Below are 20,303 nucleotides of genomic sequence, written 5' to 3' on the forward strand. Positions count from 1 at the left end.
GGCTTTGTGTCTATCTTGGCCACAATAATGCGTTCACTATGCTGTTTGTAGTAGCTTACCCGCACTCCTATTTTTTTATTCATTATTAAACCTACTCCAGCATTACCCCTATTTGATTTTGTATTTATAACCCTGTAATCACCTGACCAAAAGTCTTGTTCCTCCTGCCACCGAACTTCACTAATTCCCACTATATCTAACTTCAACCTATCACTTTCCCTTTTTAAATTTTCTAACCTACCTGCCCGATTAAGGGATCTGAAATTCCACGCTCCGATCCGTAGAACGCCAGTTTTCTTTCTCCTGATAACGACGTCCTCTTGAGTAGTCCCCGCCCGGAGATCCGAATAGGGGACTATTTTACCTCCGGAATATTTTACCCAAGAGGACGCCATCATCATTTAATCATACAGTAAAGCTGCATGTCCTCGGAAAAAATTACGGCTGTAGTTTCCCCTTGCTTTCAGCCGTTCGCAGTACAAGCACAGCAAAGCCGTATTGGTTAATGTTACAAGGCCAGATTAGTCAATCATCCAGACTGTTGCCCCTGCAACTACTGAAAAGGCTGCTGCCCCTCTTCAGGAACCACACGTTTGTCTGGCCTCTCAACAGATACCCCTCCGTTGTGGTTGCACCTACGGTACGGCCATCTGTATCGCTGAGGCACGCAAGCCTCCCCACCAACGGCAAGGTCCATGGTGTATTGTGTACACTCGGTAAAATGAATAACCACCTGAACGTGCTGGCTGCCACAAAAAATGCATACGAATTTTTCCTTATCCATCACAAAGCAAGGCCTCACACAAGTCTGCACCCCCTAGAAGAGCTCACAAAACTTCATTGGAATGTTCTTCCTCATCCACCCTAAAGCCCCGATCTCGCATCTTTCGACTTCCATCTATCTTACCCAGTGAAGGATGCATCCCGTGTGAAGCAGTACATAGATGACGGGGAGGTTATTGATGCAGCAAGACGTCGACCAGTAGAGTGGTACCGTGCCGACATACGGGCCCTCGCAGTAAAGTGGCGTATGGTCGTCGCATTGAACGGAAATTATGCTGAAGAAGAGGGTTTTGTAGCAAAAAGAGTAAGGAATATTATTATGTATAGGAATCCTGAAGGAAACCAACCTGCATTCAAAAAAAGTGTTGTATTAGGTATTGAACGCACCTCGTATAAGTTAAATGATCTTCGAGACCCACAAGAACAACGTGAGGTACGATTGTAATGTGTTCGTTAATAGCTGGTCCGGCTACATCGTACCGTTTGATACAGTGATGCAAATATGTGGCATTCGAGAGTCGGTCATGGGTCGCACGTGATGCGTGTGACATCCATCGATAGGCGACGTACAGAGAAGGACGTTGGTACTTGGATGAACATATATTGAAAACTGAAATACACAATTTGGATGTTCCACAGTTAATACTGATAATTCGTTATGAACCAGTTTCTGGATCAAGACTAAACAGATACTCCACAAATACGTGAAAAAAAACGGTTCTCAAAGACTTAGTTTGCTTAATTTCGACAGTGAATTTCCATTACTTAAATCCAAAATGACCCGTTTTACTTTCAAATTCAACGAAAGTAGCCTCGTCAGAGTTTGAGAACAAGCACCAAAAGAGCGTACAGCACGAAAACTCCCGCATATAAATTAGTGAGTAATTGAGGAAACGATTATAATTTTGGTCAGTTGTAATTGATAGAGCTAAATAAACTCCCACCGGTAATGAAAATGCTGTAATGTGACGTTTCATTGAACGTAAACTCAATTTACGAAGGTGACAGCTGTCAGAATCAAACTATTCACCGGTAACGTGCCTTGCACCAATAGCTACCGAACGAGTAGCTTTGCTATGATTGGTCGGCGCCGGGAATCTAATGGCGTACGCTACCATTTACGCGGGACAACACATACCACAAGAAACACCTAAATGAGAGCTATAAAAGCACTACAAATGTGTCTGAAAACAACAGCCCCCTACCCCCCCCCCCCCCCCCCCCCGGCCCAAAAAAAAAATGATGCGTAAGAACATATGCAGTAACAGTTGCAATGAAATAAACATAAAGAAAGGGGAAGGCCGGCCGGAGTGGCCGTGCGGTTCTAGGCGCTACAGTCTGGAGCCGAGCGACCGCTCCGGTCGGAGGTTCGAATCCTACCTCGGGCATGGATGTGTGTGATGCCCTTAGGTTAGTTGGGTTTAAGTAGTTCTAAGTTCTAGGGGACTGATGACCACAGATGTTAAGTCCCATAGTGCTCAGAGCCATTTGAACCATTTGAACCTCAGAAGTTAAGTCGCATATTGCTCAGAGTCATTTTGAAAGGGGAAGAAAATGGCAACAACTGCCGTTTATGATGGTCGACAATGTGAACACAGACTGTAATACACTTCAGTAAAATGAGGTTTATTCTTAAAGAAAGCAAGTGTAAGGAAAATTTTGTCACAAAACAATTATACTCAAAACTACATGAAATTCTTTGAGTCCTTAAAGCAAGGTAGCGCTTAGCATTACAGTTTCTCTTTCTGTAGACAAGACGTCGTGACGTCAGCGGTAGCGCGTTGGTACGGATGGCATAGCATTTATGACTCCATTAGTCATGAAACTGTTATGGACACATCCTTTTGGTTGCTATATGCTCCTCCACACAATAATATTATCATCATTTGCTTTTCTGTGGTAACGGGCTGGTCGGGCGGAATTGCTGTTCTGTAGATCCAGCTTCGCATGTGCGCGATTGCAACGATCCATATACACACGTTTCTGTTTCTAACATCCTGTACGAAGTGTTAAATGAGTATAATAATCAGTTTCTCCAGCTGATCGCAGTACTACACTCCGCCCTCTTTTAACAATCACTACGGCGAATTTAAAGTTGTAGCGGTACTATGGTTTAGGATAGGGAATGTTAGTTTAGCGCAATATTCTGAGCACAAGTTACAGCCAGGTGCAGGCCGGATTGCAGCGAGTTACTCATACCAGTAGTTGCGAAGTAGTATAGAGGCCACAGGGCCGTCAAATTGCTGAAAGAGTACATCTAGCGGTTTTGGATGTCGCAAATCACAGTCAGAAGGACCACTGGCCAACCTAGCGTGTTAAGAGTATGTGATGTCAAGTGGTGCATAGGGTAAAAACAAGTCGCACAGCTGCATATAAATAGGTGAGCGTTTCTAACTAGATTCTTTTAAGTTTTTTCCAAATGGCTCTGAGCACTGTGGGACTTAACATCTGTGGTCATCAGTCCCCTAGAACTTAGAACTACTTAAACCTAACTAACCTAAGGACATCACACACATCCATGCCCGAGGCAGGATTCGAACCTGCGACCGTAGCAGTCGCACGGTTATTCTTTTGAGTGTGGCAGGTCATCTGGACGGTGGGGGGTCTCACACCACCAGCTACACACAGCAGCAGATGGGGCGCCAGCGTTCCAGTCCACAGCAGGTCGCTGGTTCGACCCTCTGAGGCCAACGCTGGGTCTGTAGCCAGACAGCGGCGGGCCACTCCGTGGCTCGCTACTGCGGACAGTCGTCCTGGCTTCCAACCCACGCTGGAGGCATCCTGAGACGAGGGCTGCAGATTCGGACTCGGCATCACGGGCACTTGTTGTCGCCGCGATCTCAGCCACACCGGCGAGAAGCACGCAGGTGCCCGCCTGCAGCTCACACCGAACAGTGTTGAGTTGGCAGGGATGCAGACAGCCAAGTCGACTGCCGGCATTCTAACGACGACGCAACTCCACTGGCGTACAAGGCCGACACACAGCTGTGCGTGCACGGGTCGCTGAGGCAGCCATTCCGCGCCTAGCCGTTTCGCAGACAACAAAGTGATGTCCTCAGCATTGCGCGACCCGGTGATGCAGACTGAGGGGAACACGGCACTGTAGTTGGAAACAATAAATCACTTGTAATGCTCGGACGTGTCTTAATATGGTGCCTTCTAACTCTTCCCGCTACATTTGGTCATCCTGATACATACGCTGGCAGAAGTTGCCACTACAAAGTTCTGGCGGAAACAGTGCCACACGCCACAGTCGCTTTGCATGTCTCCATAGGAACAGTTAACGTTTTAGTGCGTGGAAATTCATTAAGCAGCGAACGAGATAGTAACTCGAAAGTATTTTGTTTCCCACAGCCCGGCTGGCTGCAAACAGTTCAGTTCTCACAAAGACAATCACAGTCCAATCACACAACCACTGTCACTACTGTTTATAGTGCTCCACGAAACTCACCATACCCACACAGCCTAACATTTCGCCTACCGCTGTGGCCGAGCGTTTCTAGGCGCTTCAGTCCGGAACCACACAGCTGCTGCGGTCGCAAGTTTGAATCCTGCATCGGGCCTGGATGTGTGTGATGTCCGTAGGTTAGTTAGATTTAAGTAGTTCTAAGTTTAGGGGGCTGGTGACCTCAGATGTTAAGTCCCATGGTGCTTAGAGCCATTTGAACCATTTCCTAACATTTCGTTCCATAACGCTCACGCTGACGTTCAGTTTAAGCCGTTGGCGAAAAAAAAAGAACCCCATGAGTTTCGGTGTGATTCTGTCTAGCGAGATTACACAATGTAAATCGCGCGTAGGTCACTCACTGTCTGGCTGCAACTATCGATGTCGCTCTCGGATCTCAGTTCCTAAATCAGTACTATATGTTACATTTAGTTTCACTCAGCTCATTGCGCGTAAATATTACAAAAAAAATAATGAAACGCACATTAAAAGTGATTCATGTAGCAATACAACTAAAGTAACGTTTAATATTAAATAACAAAGAAAAAAGTATTCCAGACCGCCAGATATTTAGTTATAGAGCAAAAGGAAGCACAAGAGAAGAAAGAAGAAACAGTAAAAAGTATCTCGCATAGTTAGAAATATCTTCACAAACTTCAGCGAAAATGTATACAGTGCAACCTGGGTATAACAATATTCAAAGGACCTTGAAAATTAAGTTGTTATGAACGAGTCTCTTAAACAGGTTTCGTATTTTCAGTCTATTGTAGTGGAAAATGGAAAAGAACAAACTAATTTAGCCTTGTTTTCTTTTACATACAGTGTTCTTTCGTAAGCTTACATGAATATAGCATATAAAGTAGTACATCGTGTACTCACCAAACCTCTTTACTTAGGTCTGAAGCAATCAGTCATTTTACTCTACTGTCTATTTGCGCAATACACACATTCTAAAGTGTGCTGTGTGTTCATTATTTCATTTGCAATTTCACTGCTCCATTGCATGGCTTCATAGAACATGTTCACAATTCTAATCGCTTCTAAAGCGTCACTTACATTAGGGATAGGCACTTTATTTCATTTTTCTTCCTCTTCCTCTTCGTATCCATCGCTAACCTCACGTCACAGGGGCTCTGATTCTTCATTTCATTTGCAATACCTTCTTCATTTTGCACTTCGGTTGTGACAAGGTCATCATCTATTGTTGCGTATATTTTAAAGTCCTACTGATTGAGAATATCAAAGCTGATTTCTTTTAGATATGCAGATAGCGGAAAGTCATCAGTGTCATTGAGCGTGTCTTCAGTTTCGGTCGCATTTATTCCTTCAGTTTCGATCCCCGAAGGACGGAAACAGTTTCTGATGGCTTTGGCTGTGAACCGACTCCAAGCTTCGGTATCATTTTCAGCAATATGAGATTACGATAGTGACATTTCAGACTCCTAATTACTCTTTGGTCCATGGGATGCAATTAGCTTGTCCTATTTGTAAGAAGAAAAACAAGCTTAATATTCTCCAAACCAAAAAGTGCAGGATGTGTTGGACAGTTGTCAACGAAATCCAGTATCTTCCTTTTCTGACATCCAGGTTCCCGATCTCAACGCCGTATTTCGGCTTCAGAGAGTTCAGATGTCATCCAGGACTTTTTATTAGCATTGTAGTTCACTGGCATATTTTTTACATGTTTAAAATATCTAGGATTTTTTCATTTACCCGTCACGGGAAACTTTTTCTTCTCAGTTCCGTGTGTGTCAGCACAAACCAGAGCTCTTATTCGTTCTTAGATAACTTGCCACCAACACATTTTCGTCCTTGAATTTCAGAGTTTTGTCACGTGTCAATTTGAAGAAAATGCCAGTCTCGTCTGCATTAAAGATGTCATAATCTGCATATCCTTCACGAATTATAGGCCACACTGTAATGAACCAATGCTAGATTGTTTCAATATTCACACTATTAGCTTCACCGCTCATATTGCCAAAAGTGATGCCGTGACGCTGCTTCTATCTGTCAATCTAACCACTGCTGCATACAAAATATTCATCTTTCAATTTCTTGGCTAATTGTTCTGTTTTCACAATAAGGAGAGGTGCAGTAATGGGTACTTTGATGTTTCTCTGTTGAATAAGCTACTTAAGTAGCGCTTCATCCACGTCGCGCTGTTCAGCTTTTAGTAAACGCTTAATTTTAGAACTAATTTGTTCAAAAGCAGTAATAATTTTATCCTTGTTCTTCCAAAGCGTTTGCACTGTGGAATTTACGAAGCCAAATTGATGATATACCTCAACCATTTTAGCTCCATTCTCAACTTCATGAAGCACTTTCACTTTTTTTCCACTTTCTTTTACTGGTCATGCTGTTCTAAAACGCATGCACTTTGTAACAGACTGTTACGGAAACTGACATAACTGGTGCTGTTGACATGTTCTATGATTGTCATCACTAATGTACTATGAATGCCCTAGGGTAAGAATGAGGTGTGGTGCCTTCACTACATGTATTGTTGACGGAAGGACAGAAGAATACGTCAGGTTACCATATTACAACAACAGATTTCCTTATACAGATTCTTGGAAAATCTTGTTGCTAACTAAGGCTGAAAATGACGTTATATACGAGGTACACACATATACGTTTGAAGTATTAAGCATGGATGGGAAGTATGTTCCTTTACGACGAATATGGGCACACAACAGAAATCACGACGTTATAGACCAGATGTCGTTGTAACCGATGACGTTATAAGGAAGTTCAACTGTAGCTGTACGAAGGCCGTTTTTCCGAAGATTTGTGACACTTTATGATTTGACATCTATACAAAACAGCACAAGCATAACGAAACTCACAAAAAATCCAAGAAAAATTAAATCCTATATTTAATTACACTCGAATATTAAAACTATGAAAATGTGCAAGGCAAAAAGAACACAAGTCAGTAGTGGTACAGGCTACTATGTTAAATATATCTGGTAACTGAGATGAACAAAAAACAAACAAAAAAAACAAAAAAAACAAAAACAGAAAAGCAGGAGCAGTGGGAAAAGTGTGGGGAGGAGTCTAAGGTATGTGGATGGAGAACAGCTGTACTATTTACAACAAATACCTTGTCTTAATGTGAGAAAGCCCCCACCATGAACCATGGTCGTTGCCGTTGGTGGGGAGGCTTGCGTGCCTCAGCGATAGAGATAGCCGTACCGTAGGTGCAACCACAACGGAGGGGTATCTGTTGAGAGGCCAGACAAAGGCGTGATTCCTGAAGAGGGGCAGCAGCCTTTTCAGTAGTTGCAGTGGCAACAATCTGGATGATTGACTGATCTGGCCCTGTAACAGTAACCAAAACTGCCTTGCTGTGCTGGTACTGTGAACGGCTGAAATCAAGGGGAAAATACAGCCGTAATTTTTCCTGAGGGCATGCAGCTTTACTGTATGGTTAAATGATCATGGCGTCCTCTTGGGTAAAATATTCCCGAGGTAAAATGATCACCCATTCGGATCTCCGAGCGGGGGCTACTCAAGAGGACATCGTTATCAGGAGAAAGAAAACGCGCTCTGTGGTTCAGAGCGTGGAATGTCAGATCCCTTAATCGGGCAGGTAGGTTAGAAAATTTAAAAAGGGAAATGGATAGGTTAATGTTAGATACAGTGGGAATTAGTGAAGTTCGGTGGCAGGAGGAACATGACTTTTGGTCAAGCGAATACAGAGTGAATACAAAATCGAATAGGGGTAATTAAGGAGTAGGTTTAATAATGAATAAAAAATAGGTGTGCGTACTGAACGCATTATTGAGACCAAGATAGACACGAAGCCCACGCCTACTACAGTAGTACAAGTTCATATGCCAACTAGCTCTGCAGATGACGAAGAAATTGATGAAATGTATGATGAGGTAAAGGAAATTATTCAGATAGTGAAGGGAGACGAAAATTTATTTGTCATGCGTGACTGGAACTCGATAGTACGAATAGGAAGAAACGGAAACGTAGTAGGTGAATATGGATTGGAGGTAAGAAATGAAAGAGGAAGCAGCCTGATAGAATTTTGCACAGAGCACAACTTAATCATAACTAACACTTGGTTCAAGAATCATGAAAGAAGGTTGTATACATGGAAAAAGCCTGGAGATACTAAAAGGTATCAGATACATTATATAATGGTAAGACAGAGATTTAGGAACCAGGTTTTAAATTGTAAGACATTTCCTGGGGCAGATGTGGACTCTGACCACAATATATTGGTTATGAACTATAGATTAAAACTGAAGAAACTGCAAAAAGGTGGGAATTTAAGGAGATGGGACCTGGATAAACTGACTAAACCAGAGGTTGTACAGAGTTTCAGTGAGAGCATAGGGGAACAATTGTCAGGAATGGGGGAAAGAAATACAGTAGAAGGAGGGATGAAGTAGTGAAGGCAGCAGAGGATCAAGTAGGTAAAAAGACGAGGGCTGATAGAAATCCTTAGGTAACACAAGAGATATTGAATTTAATTGATGAAAGGAGCAAATATAAAAATGCAGTATATGAAGCAGGCAAAAAGGAATACAAACGTCTCCAAAATGAGATAGACAGGAAGTGCAAATGGCTAAGCTGGGATGGCTAGAGGACAAATGTAAGGATGTAGAGGCTTAACTCACTAGGAGTAAGACAGGAGACAGGAGAATTAGAGATACCTTAGGACAAAAGAGAACCACTTTTATGAATATCAAGATCACAGATGGAAACCCTGTTCGAAGCAAAGAAGGGAAAGCAGAAAGGTGTAAAGGGTATATAGAGGGTCTATACAAGGGCGATTTTCTTGAGGACAATATTATGGAAATGGAATACGAGGCAGATGAAGATGAAATGGGAGATATGATAATGCGTGAAGAGTTTGACAGAGCACTGAAAGACCTGAGTCGAAACAAGGCTCTGGGCATAGACAACATTCCATTAGAACTACTGACAGCCTTGGGAGAGCCAGTCCTGACAAAACTCTACCATCTGGTGAGTAAGATGTATGAGAGAGGCCAAATTCCCTCAGACTTCAAGAATAATATAATAATTCCAATCCCAAAGCAAGCAGGTGTTGACAGACGAGAAAATTACGGAACTATCAGTTTAATAAATCACGGCTGCTAAGTACTAACACGAATTCTTTACGGACGAATGGAAAAACTGGTAGAAATCAACCTCGAGGAAGATCAGTTTGGATTCCGCAGAAATATTGGAACACGTGAGGCAATACTGACCCTGCGACTTATCTTACAAAATAGATTAAGGAAAGGCAAACCTACGTTATAGCATTTGTAGACATAGAGAAAGCTTTTGACAATGTTGACTGGAATACTCTCTTTCAAATTCTAAAGGTGGCAGGGGTAAAATACAGGGAGCGAAAGGCTATTTACAATTTGTACAGAAACCAGATGGCAGTTATAAGAGTCGAGGGGCATGAAAGGGGGGCATTGGTTGGGAAGCCAATTAGACAGGGTTGTAGCCTATCCCGGATGTTATTCAATATGTATATTGAGTAAGCAGTGAAGGAAACAAAAGAAAAATTCGGAGTAGGTATTAAAATCCATGGAGAAGAAATAAAAACTTTGAGGTTCGCCGATGACATTGTAATTCTGTCAGAGACCGTAAAAGGACCTGGAAGAGCAGTTGAACGGAATGGACAGTGTCTTGAAAGGAGGATATAAGATGAACATCAACAAAAGCAAAACGAGGATAATGGAATGTAATCGAATTAAGTCGGGTGATGCTGAGGGAATTAGTTTAGGAAATGAGACCCACTTAAAGTAGTAAAAGAGTTTTGCTATTTGGGGAGCAAAATAGCTGATGATGGTAGAAGTAGAGTGGATATAAAATGTAGACTGGCAATGGCAAGGAAAGCGTATCTGAAGAAGAAAATTTTGTTGAGTATAGATTTAAGCTTCAGGAAGTCGTTTCTGAATGTATTTGTATGGATAGTAGCCATGTATGGAAGTGAAACATGGACGATAAATAGGACAAGAAGAGAATAGAAGCTTTCGAAATGTGGTGCTACAGAAGAATGCTGAAAATTAGATGGGTAGATCACATAACTAATGAGGAGGTATTGAGTAGAATTGGGGAGGAGTTTGTGGCACATCTTGACTAGAAGAAGAGATCGGTTGGTAGGACATGTTCTGAGGCATCAAGGAATTGCCAATTTACTATTGGAGGGGAGTGTGGAGAGTAAAAATCGTAGAGGGAGACCAAGAGGTGAATACAATAAGCAGATTCAGAAGGATGTAGGTTCCAGTAGCTACTTGGAGATGAACCTTGCACAGGATAGATTAGCATGGAGAGCTGCATCAAACCTGTCTCAGGACTGAAGACCTCAACAACAACAACAAAAAGGTGAGAAAAATGTTAACTGGCTACTCGTACTTAGGCAAGGGTGAACAATGGAACTATATTTGCTCGTTCTGGCAGATTTCTATGACTGGTGTTTGCTGATAGCCAAAACGTTCAAGTAATGTTAGTTCCATGCCTTTATTCCCTGTATAAAGAACACCGCGTTTTATTTCATGTAATGATATCGTGTTATGAGACTTTACAGCTCTACAGAGGTTATGATAGCATACTATGACCTCTAATGTGATGTTCTGCATAGACGGTGGTAAAAAAGTATTTCTGCGCTAGTGATATACTGAATTTACGTCTTTCCTAAGCCATGTTCCTGTTCAGTCAGTTACTTTTCGTCTGTGTTTGCTGGAATTATGGAATGCCATATCACTCACTATTTCTGTAGTGACCCAATGTCAATGTATTTCACCTTTCAATTGTGTCCAGACAACTGTTTACGGTGGAAATCGCACATGTTCCTATTTTCAGTAAGGAAAGTGCCTTCTGGCATATAACATTGGCTTCTCTTCGCCTTGCATTGAATTATAAGCAGGTATAATTAAAAAAAAAAAACACTGTTTCAGTGAGCAAAACTATTCAGTTTCTATTACGATGATTTTCTGTTTTGTACTCAAAACGTCAGCCGTGACTCACTGTTAGCTCCATCTGGACATGCTGTAACTACTGGGTGAAACGTTTCATTCCTCCGCTAACAACTAAACTGTCAAATACAGTGTTGTTAGGTTATGCAAGCGGCTGCCCCATCGGAGGTTCCAGTCCTTTTTCGGGTATGGTTGTGTGTGTTGTCGTTAGCGTAAGTTAGTTTAAGTTAGATTAAGTAGTGCAGAAGCTTAGAGACAGATGACGCTAGCAATTTGGTCCCATAAGACCTTACTACAAATTTCCAATTAGGTTATGCAAGCAAGGCCACCGGTCCAACGTGGAAGCCATGACACACTTACAGCAACAAGTGTGCCCTGCATTCTTGACAGTAGTCCTATAATCGCGTGTTATACAAATATTACATATACTGTAAGAATGTGCAGTATAGAAATTTTACATTAAATTTTCTGTGCACTGTCGTCAAAATTAATAAACAACGGAAATGCAGTTAGTTATGCGTTTTATTCTGGTACGGATGAAAGTAATCAACTGGCAAACTATGATCAAACGCTTTGTTTCAGAAAGGCTGTGAGTAACCTGACAAAATACCTGGAGGGAAGCTGTTCAATTACACTGTCAGTTCACAGTGGCGGCTGCATCATCAACTCTGTCACATGCTCTTCACCTGCAGCTATATCTGCATGTATGCCCCGCAGTTCACAACCAAGTGCTTGGCAGAGGGCTCATCTGACTACCTTCAGATTATATCTCTGGATTTCCACAATCAAACAGCGCACAGAAAAAAACATAAACAATCTTTCGGTGCGAGCAGTGATTTCTCTTATTTTATTACGATTATTATATCTCCCAATGTAGGTGGGAGTGGAGAAAATAATGTCACATTCGAGCGAGAATATTGGTGGTTGTAATTACGTGGAAATCATACCCGTGACACTCTCGGCCCTATTTCGCAATAACTTGAACTTTTCCGACGTCTTCCGTCAATCCTACGCCATAAGGCTCCCGTACCTTGCAGCAATACTTCAGAAGAGGACGGACAAGGGTAATGTATGTAGCCTCTTTAGTAGATCCCTTGCATCTTCTATGTGATCTACCCAAGAAACACAGATACGTGTAAGGCTTTACTACAAGATTTTCTAAGCGATCGTTCCAGTTCTTAATTGTAATACCTCGGTAATTAGTTGAACTCACAGCCTTTAGATTTGTGTGGTTGATCTCGTAACCGAAATTTGTCGCTGGATTACCTAACAGTTTCCATTATTTAGCGTCAACTGGCACTTTTCACACCATAGAGAAATCTCGTCTAAATCATTCTGTAATGCGGTTTGATTTTCTGATCACTTTAGTGGACGGTAAACGACAGCATCATGTGCATATAATCTACGAGGACTGCTCAGATTACCTCCTAAAATAGTTTATATGGATTAGGAACAGCAAACGACCTATCAAAGGTGTTGGAAACGACAGATGTCACTCCTATTTTACTCAACGAATTCTGCTCAATTACTTCTGTGCTGTGACCTTTCTGACAGAAAATCACGAATCCAGTCACACAATCGCGACGATAAGCCATTGGCATGCAGTTTTATTAGAAGCCGCTTGTGAGGAACGTTTTCATAAGCCCCTGTCGATTGCTCTCATCACATCATGTGGATAAAGAGGTAGTCGTGTTTCACAAGAATTGTAATTTCTGAAACCGTGCTTTATTTTATTCGACGTTATTGATACTGTTAGAACACATCATACGTTCCAAAATCTTACTCCAGATCGATGTCACTGATAGTGCTGCTTAATTCGATGTATTATTGTTAGTTCCTATCATGAGCATTAATGTGAGCTTGGATACGGATATTCCGTCAAGCGAGCAACCATATAACTGTATGGGGCTATATCAGCATACTCTGAGAAAACGTAACTGGCATAGAACTTGGCCGGAAAGGCTTGTCTTTCTTCAGTGATCTACGTTGTTTGCTATATTGTTGTTGACAGTATTAGTGACATCAATGCGAATAGCCTGGTTCGGACTAATATGGTGTCGTAAGTGGTTGCAAGAAACAGAAACCGAAGGCTGCCGCCTATTCGAACAAATTTCATTACATAGAATTCCTGTAAAAAGTGTGGAGGCCAAATTACGCAGAAAGGCCAGATGAAGCCATGTTAAATGCAAAAGATACGACTTCGGAACTTGTTTGTGGGTTCTGAGTTTAGAAAGTTTTCAAAAGAAACTAATCCCTATGAAAACTACGGATATTTAACGTACGGTACATTCCAGGAACATAGATTTCCGCTATTGGAGTCTGTGTCAGTAAAATTCTTCCGTCTGTTTAACAGCACGATATGATAAAAATACAAATTTTACGCTGCTATTGCAGGCTGCTTGGTAAAGATTGATACACAAATTACATTTAAACGAAATTTCATAACAGCTACTAATTATTTTTACTGATATAATTGTATTGCCAGAGCGCTGAAAATCAGTCTATTGCCAAATTTTTACCATACTTAAACTAATTCTTACGACGGCTTTTCTTTGTATAACATTTCCATGACAAAAATATAATATTCCATTGTGGAAACGGCCATTATTTGTGGGAAGACTACCTGCACAAGGACAAAGACACATTGTTGTAGTAGAAACAAACTTCATCGTTATCCCGCATTCTTGAATCGAGTTGTCTAGATTCCACATGTTAGTAACATCATTGTTTCGGAGAGGAGTCAGCCGAAAGTTGACTATGCAACAAATGTTCGTTGTACTCGTTAAAGCATAATATATATTTAAAGGATTCTGCTTTTTAAATTAATTTTCAACCCCTACTTGTTGACAGCTTTTCTAATACATTGTTTCTATTCTAAAATGGATCAGAACGCGAAATAACCTTCTGCACAATAAGGGCGATCAAAAAGTTTCCGTTTGAGAGCGTTTCTGCAGCGCATTTGCAACTGGTGCAACTCCGATGCGGGTTTATAAGTACCGAACTGTACGCAAGGATTCAGTGGGGCATTCGTGTCTTTCCGACGTGCGTGCGGAGAATGCGGAAACTTGAGCTATGGCGACGTTATTACCGAATGCATCTGAACAAGACCAAGGGGCTGTTATTTGTTTCTTGAGTGCCGTTGGACGAACACCGGTTGACATCCAAAGGACATGAGGCCGATGATTTTGGTTTGTGGGGCGCTCAACGGCGTGGTTATCAGCGACCGTACGAATTCCAAATATTTTCGCTTTCCAGTCTCGCCATTGTTCTGAATGATCATGGAATGATGAGGACAACACAAACACGCAGTCTTTGGGCGGAGAAAATTCCCGACCCGCGCAAAATCGAAATCGGGACCCTGTGATCCAGGGCCAGCAACGCTAACCACTAGACAAGAGCCGGCCGCAGAGTCCAAAGGCGAATGCAGGATGTATATGGGGCAGCCAGTCTGTCGAAAACCACCGATATGGAATTGTCCAGCCAACTGCTGGAAGGGTGATGCTCACCCTGTCCTTAGACTTCCGGGCCACATGGCTTCTTGATTTCAAGGAAACTATTGTCTCCGTCACTGGGAACAGGTACAGCGCTAAAAGTGGAGAAATTACGGCGTGCAATTAAGGCGAAACGTCCGAGAAAACTGCGGCAATGGGTGCTGCCGCTTCGTGATAACTCACGTCGCCATATGGAAAATGTCGTAAAGCAGAAGTTAACGCCAGCTCAAGTGGGAAACACGCGAGGGATCGTCCTATTTTCCCGATCTCACTCCAGATGTATAGCAGGCAGTTACGAGCTTCTCCTTGTAGCAGGACATCAGTCTACATCATAGCCGTCATATAAATTATTAATAAATAGTTTCTGGAATGCGTTAGCTGTTTCGAACTCAAACTTTGTAGCACTTCCAGAGAGACCGCACTATTACCCATTTCGTAATGGTTGAACCCTGACTTTGAGCTCATATACTGGTTACAATGCACGACAAACGTCGATGAGTTGTACCCTACCGAAATCGTGTAAATAGCTACTTTTATTTGCTAAGTATTTTAGTTGAAAAGGGGATGACCTTCAAGGTGCTTTTTCGAACATCTTTCGGCGGGTGTCAACTTTGAAGTGACACAAAAGCATTCACGTAATTACGTTGACAATTTTCTTTGAACAGTTTAAAGATACAACCATTCTCTACTTACAAGGAGGTTTTTGTTAGTTTCCTATTTGTCGTTTTTCCGCGACAATGGCGGGTGTAGATTATTATAATTCGACTAATCCACTTATGAACAAGAGTAAAAGTATAAATGCTAGCTCTGTTGCTGCCTTTCACAGCTGTTACGCTTTAATGCACACAACTCTATATAACGTGCTTTTATTAAGTGTTCAATGTTATTTGATTTTGGGTCCTTCCGCGCTGCGTGCTCTCTTGTGCTATGTGGCCGAACCTCTGGTTAGTATTTACATTTCACATATCATTGTTGCAATGTTTACATCGAAACTTGCCGTCGGATAGGAAACAATCGCGCTGTCATTCTTTGTTTTATACGCGAGCGGGACAATCTGCTTGATATAATCGATTGCCTTGTACTTATGTTAAACCACGCATCACTTACGGGGTTCTGAAAAGCACATGATGGAAAGTGCGTGTGCTTTTTTTGAAGCCCACCGAGGACATGACGCGAGCAGTTCCATATCACAGCCAGTAAAGAGAACTTCTGAATGTCTCTATATTTATAAAAGTACAGTGAAGAAATTTTGATATAATATAGAGAAACATCACATCTTGTATCATAAAATAAGAGCATTGGTAGGCGAATAGGGTTCGAGTCGACGAATTTACACGGGAAGTCATCAGAAGGAAAATCCACGATTTCAACACGGAAAAGTAGTTTCCAGCAATATCAGTCGTACTGGAAAGTTGAAAAAAGAAATAAACTCCTGAAGGAAAATAACCGAGTAGCAGAAAAAAGGAATCTGTTGTTGCGTGCTGGGAAGATCTACTTGCCGAACGCGGGATGGACTTTAAGTACAACGATGACAGTTGGTGTGGTGCAAATCTTTCCAGCAAGAAACAAAGATGCCTTATGCACTGGAAAATGCATACTATTATCTCAGAGGAACTGTTCAGAAGTGGAATGGCTGAAAAGGTAGAAATGAAACACAGTCTGGGTATGGGGAAAGGATTATAATGTTTCACGTTGGGAACGAAGGTGAGTTAATGCAATACGGTGGCTTCTCTTTTATTTCACAACAAGGAGGAATAGATTATCGTTATGAGATGAGTACCAGACACTACGTAGTTTTGTTTGAGAGCGTTCTCGAGAAATTACCAAACAGATCTGAGGTTGTTATGTCAAACGTTGTTAAATGCAGTATCACGAAATCCGTCTATGAAATGGAGGAAGGTTTCTATCATTGAAAGACAGAAAGCAATAACATTGAGCTGATGTCATGGCAGACGAGTAACTTAGTAAAGCAGGCCTGCTGCGACACGTGCGATCGAGCTTCATGTCACAAGAATACTTTTTGGAAAACATATAGCATTCAGTGGACAAGGAAACAAACGTCTTGATAACCTGTGGCTTACTGCGAATTCAGTGCTATTGAGCGTCTTTGGGTCTTTGTCAGTCAGAAGGTAGCAACGGAGGACCACATAAATGATACTTTAGAGCTGTGTCGCTCCGCTCTCGAAACTGTTCCACAAGTGTCCGGAGGAATACATGGAGTAATGGGCGCAAACTTGAAACCACATATACACAGTGCAGTAGAACTGTTGCTGTTCCAAGATGACGATTAAAACAGCAGCGGCGAGTCCTCAAACAGTCGCGAAAGCGGATAAGGTAGTTTTTATTTCATTCATTGTTTTTTTCTGCAACGTTTATTCGAGCTACTAGATTTTCCAATAACTGTATAAATGTACAATACATATCATTGGTCTTCTATTGACAGTTGCTTATATGTCCATCGTTCACTTCGAATTTCTCATTTTATCGACCCCTACTCACAGCAACAACTTAACGCGGCAATGCTGTATCTGAATGCCGGTAAGAAGTTACTATTCATCTCTTGTGAATAGGCGGCTGCCGCGCATTACAACAATGGCAAGCGGTAGTATGACAAATATGCTCCAACAGAGCCTCGCATACATTACAGATACTAACGCAGTTCCCTTACAAACTCCTAAATGACATAAACGGAGGGTATTCATTGGTAATAACCTACAACGCAACCTACAAACGTTCAGGCCTTACACCTGTATCTTCTACGCCGCAATAACTACAACGGTATGCGCAATTGTAACGTCATGCCTTTATTATAGATATGAAACAACTAGTCACAAAATCGGCCTGAAAATAGGAAAAGTTGGTATCTTTAATCTATCCAAAGGAACTTCTTTTCTTAATTATGGTCTGGTTTCTATCACTCCTCAAAGTTGCCACTCACCAAAAATTGCTCGAAAGAGCACGCTTGCTCATAAATGTTATCTCGTATGTCGCCCCATTTTGAACTAAAGCGTAATATTCATACGCCAAATAAAATTAGACATTTCCACAATTCTGAAAAGGGACAACACACAGGTGTTCGTTATGCGATGTAACCAGAAAATAAGCACAAAGGCAGGGTCAATTATTGTAACATGGATAATACATTACCCGAAAAATTAATACACGTGGAATGAAGACGTCGATTTTGATCTGATGCTGACATGTGCCACCTAGGGGATAGTAGAAGTCAAAGACATTGTAAAAATAACTTGACTTCCCGAGGGCGCTGCAGTCAAAATGCCGGACTGAAGCGCCTAGAACCGCTTGGTCACAACGGCCGGCTTACCTTACACAAATACGTGGCTATTTTTAGAAGTTTTATATGTTAATGCACATATCTGCCAACTTTGTTTATAACATAATATTTACACAATGGTCGTGCATTTATTATCAGATTTCCTGTTTCAAAACCACAGCAATCACAAAAGTGGTTAAACGCTGTGAGGTGGGAATGTTTCCAAACAACAGAACATCATTTTTTATGTTCTAAACATTTCGAAGAAAGATGTTTCCTTGAAAACTACGTAAATTGCCGAAGGCTGAAAGATGACGCTCTTCCATCTCCCTTTCCTTTTCCGAACCATATACAGTAGAAGGTAAGTTATTTTTGTGAACCATATTTGAACTGTAGAACTTTTGAAGAGACTGATATGCAGGCAACAGGAGATTTGAGTTAACAAATTTTATTTGTACACACAGAAATTATCCTTATGTCTTACCAAACATCCTACTGCATTTCCTTGGAATCTGTTACCAATTCCTCTACGGTCACAGGTTCGAATCCTGCCTCAGGCATTGTTGTGTGTGATGTCCTTAGGTTAGTTAGGTTCAAGTAGTTCTAAGTTCTAGGGAACTGATGACCTCAGATGTTAAGTCCCATAGTGCTCAGAGCCATTTGAACCATTTGAGCAATCCCTGTCCATGCGTCGACATGCAGGAACCGCCATCTTTCGTGTATCGGACTATAGTATTGGTTAGCTCTTGCACCATAAATCGTCCAGGCTCACATCAACTCGTTGCGCAGAGCGGGTATAACTGTTGTTCCTACGAAATGTGTTCCTCCTGTGTAATAACTTTTCTCCTTGTGTACCTCATTAACACCTAAAAATTAAGTAGTGTGTTCTTCCTATTATACTGCATATGCACAGGAAGTAAAATTTCGTTACTTTCTAGCCTTTCTAAACCAAATTTTCAAATATGAACCCTGGATATCACAGTCTACGTCGGAAAATTAGTTACCGACATGGCAGAACATTAGAAAACACATTAGAGCGTTTAAAACTAGTGCATATTGATGTTATGAGGGCTATTTTTTTTAAAGTCTGTTTGGTCTAAAATGGAAACACAGTGAAAATCAACAATGTTTTATTTGCAACATTTAACTACACCTTTCAGTTACTTCTCTACATGAAATTATAATGAAATCCAGACCTTCAACTGCTTGCAGTGATGATAAATATCGACGGGGGCCAGTTGAAAATGTGTGCACCGACCGGGACTCGAACCCGGGATCTCCTGCTTATGTGGCAGATGCTCTATCCGACTCTTTTTGATCTCATTTCCGTGATTGTTCGTTCTATTGGTTAGGGTCGGAATTCCCAATGACACTTGTTCGAGTTCCTCGTCGGCAACCCACTGAGCGAACATGCTGAGATACCGCGCAGGCAAATCCGACTGAGCTACCGAGCACACGGAAGATAGTGCGACGGCAGGGGCTTATCTCTGGCCCGCTCCACGTGAGACCCACACTTACAACTTACTGTTTACATACTACAATGGTAGTGCCCCTGTCCACTATACTCATTACTCGCGACAGTCAATCTACCGATTCCCGTAAGAGTTTGGGCGATGTGAGTGCAACCGCATTGAAGAAGATCATTGGCCGGTAAGCCTTATCTATATGAAGATGGTATCTGTTCTTTCAGACATGTCCAAATTCTGGAAAAGCGTCTTTGTTGCAACTGCAGAGTGCGGTCGAGCATTGTCATGAAGAAGGACGTGCCGGGTGACAACATTCCTCGTCATGTGCTCTGAATTGCCGTTCATAGACGATTTTCTGGCATCGCCTGATTCACTCGCTGAACAAGATTATCGGTCGACAGTCGCTTCCTTCCCTATCTAGTTGCATCATGAACGTCTGTACGGCCTGCTTCAAAGTTGCTGCACCACTGCCCACTTTACTGTCGCGCATGACAGTTACATTATGTGGCCAACACGAAATCAGCGGCAATCATTCAGCATGAAGAAATCGAATAACAGCATACATTTTCCCCTTGGCGGGAGGCACCGTTGTCCTTGCATCTTTAAGTTCTCCCTGCGTACTCTGAACTGACAAATGCTACGTGACGCTATCGACTTGCATAATAGGGATACTACGGGACCCATCTGTGCAAAGCTTCACCGGATTTTCACTGTGGGTTTAACTACCGCGACCGATCGAAAGTTGGAAAAAAGCAGCCTTCGTACACATACAAGCTGCCTAACAAAAACACCAAACGTATTGTGAACTTTGTCTCATAGGCTTAGTTCGTGTAGGCAAACGGTGCTTGTCACCTGCTATGGTTCTACCTTGAAAAATTACTAAACTGTGAGCGGTGG

The sequence above is a fragment of the Schistocerca piceifrons genome, chromosome 3 (genome assembly GCF_021461385.2).
Source record: "Schistocerca piceifrons isolate TAMUIC-IGC-003096 chromosome 3, iqSchPice1.1, whole genome shotgun sequence".
NCBI lineage: Eukaryota > Metazoa > Arthropoda > Insecta > Orthoptera > Acrididae > Schistocerca > Schistocerca piceifrons.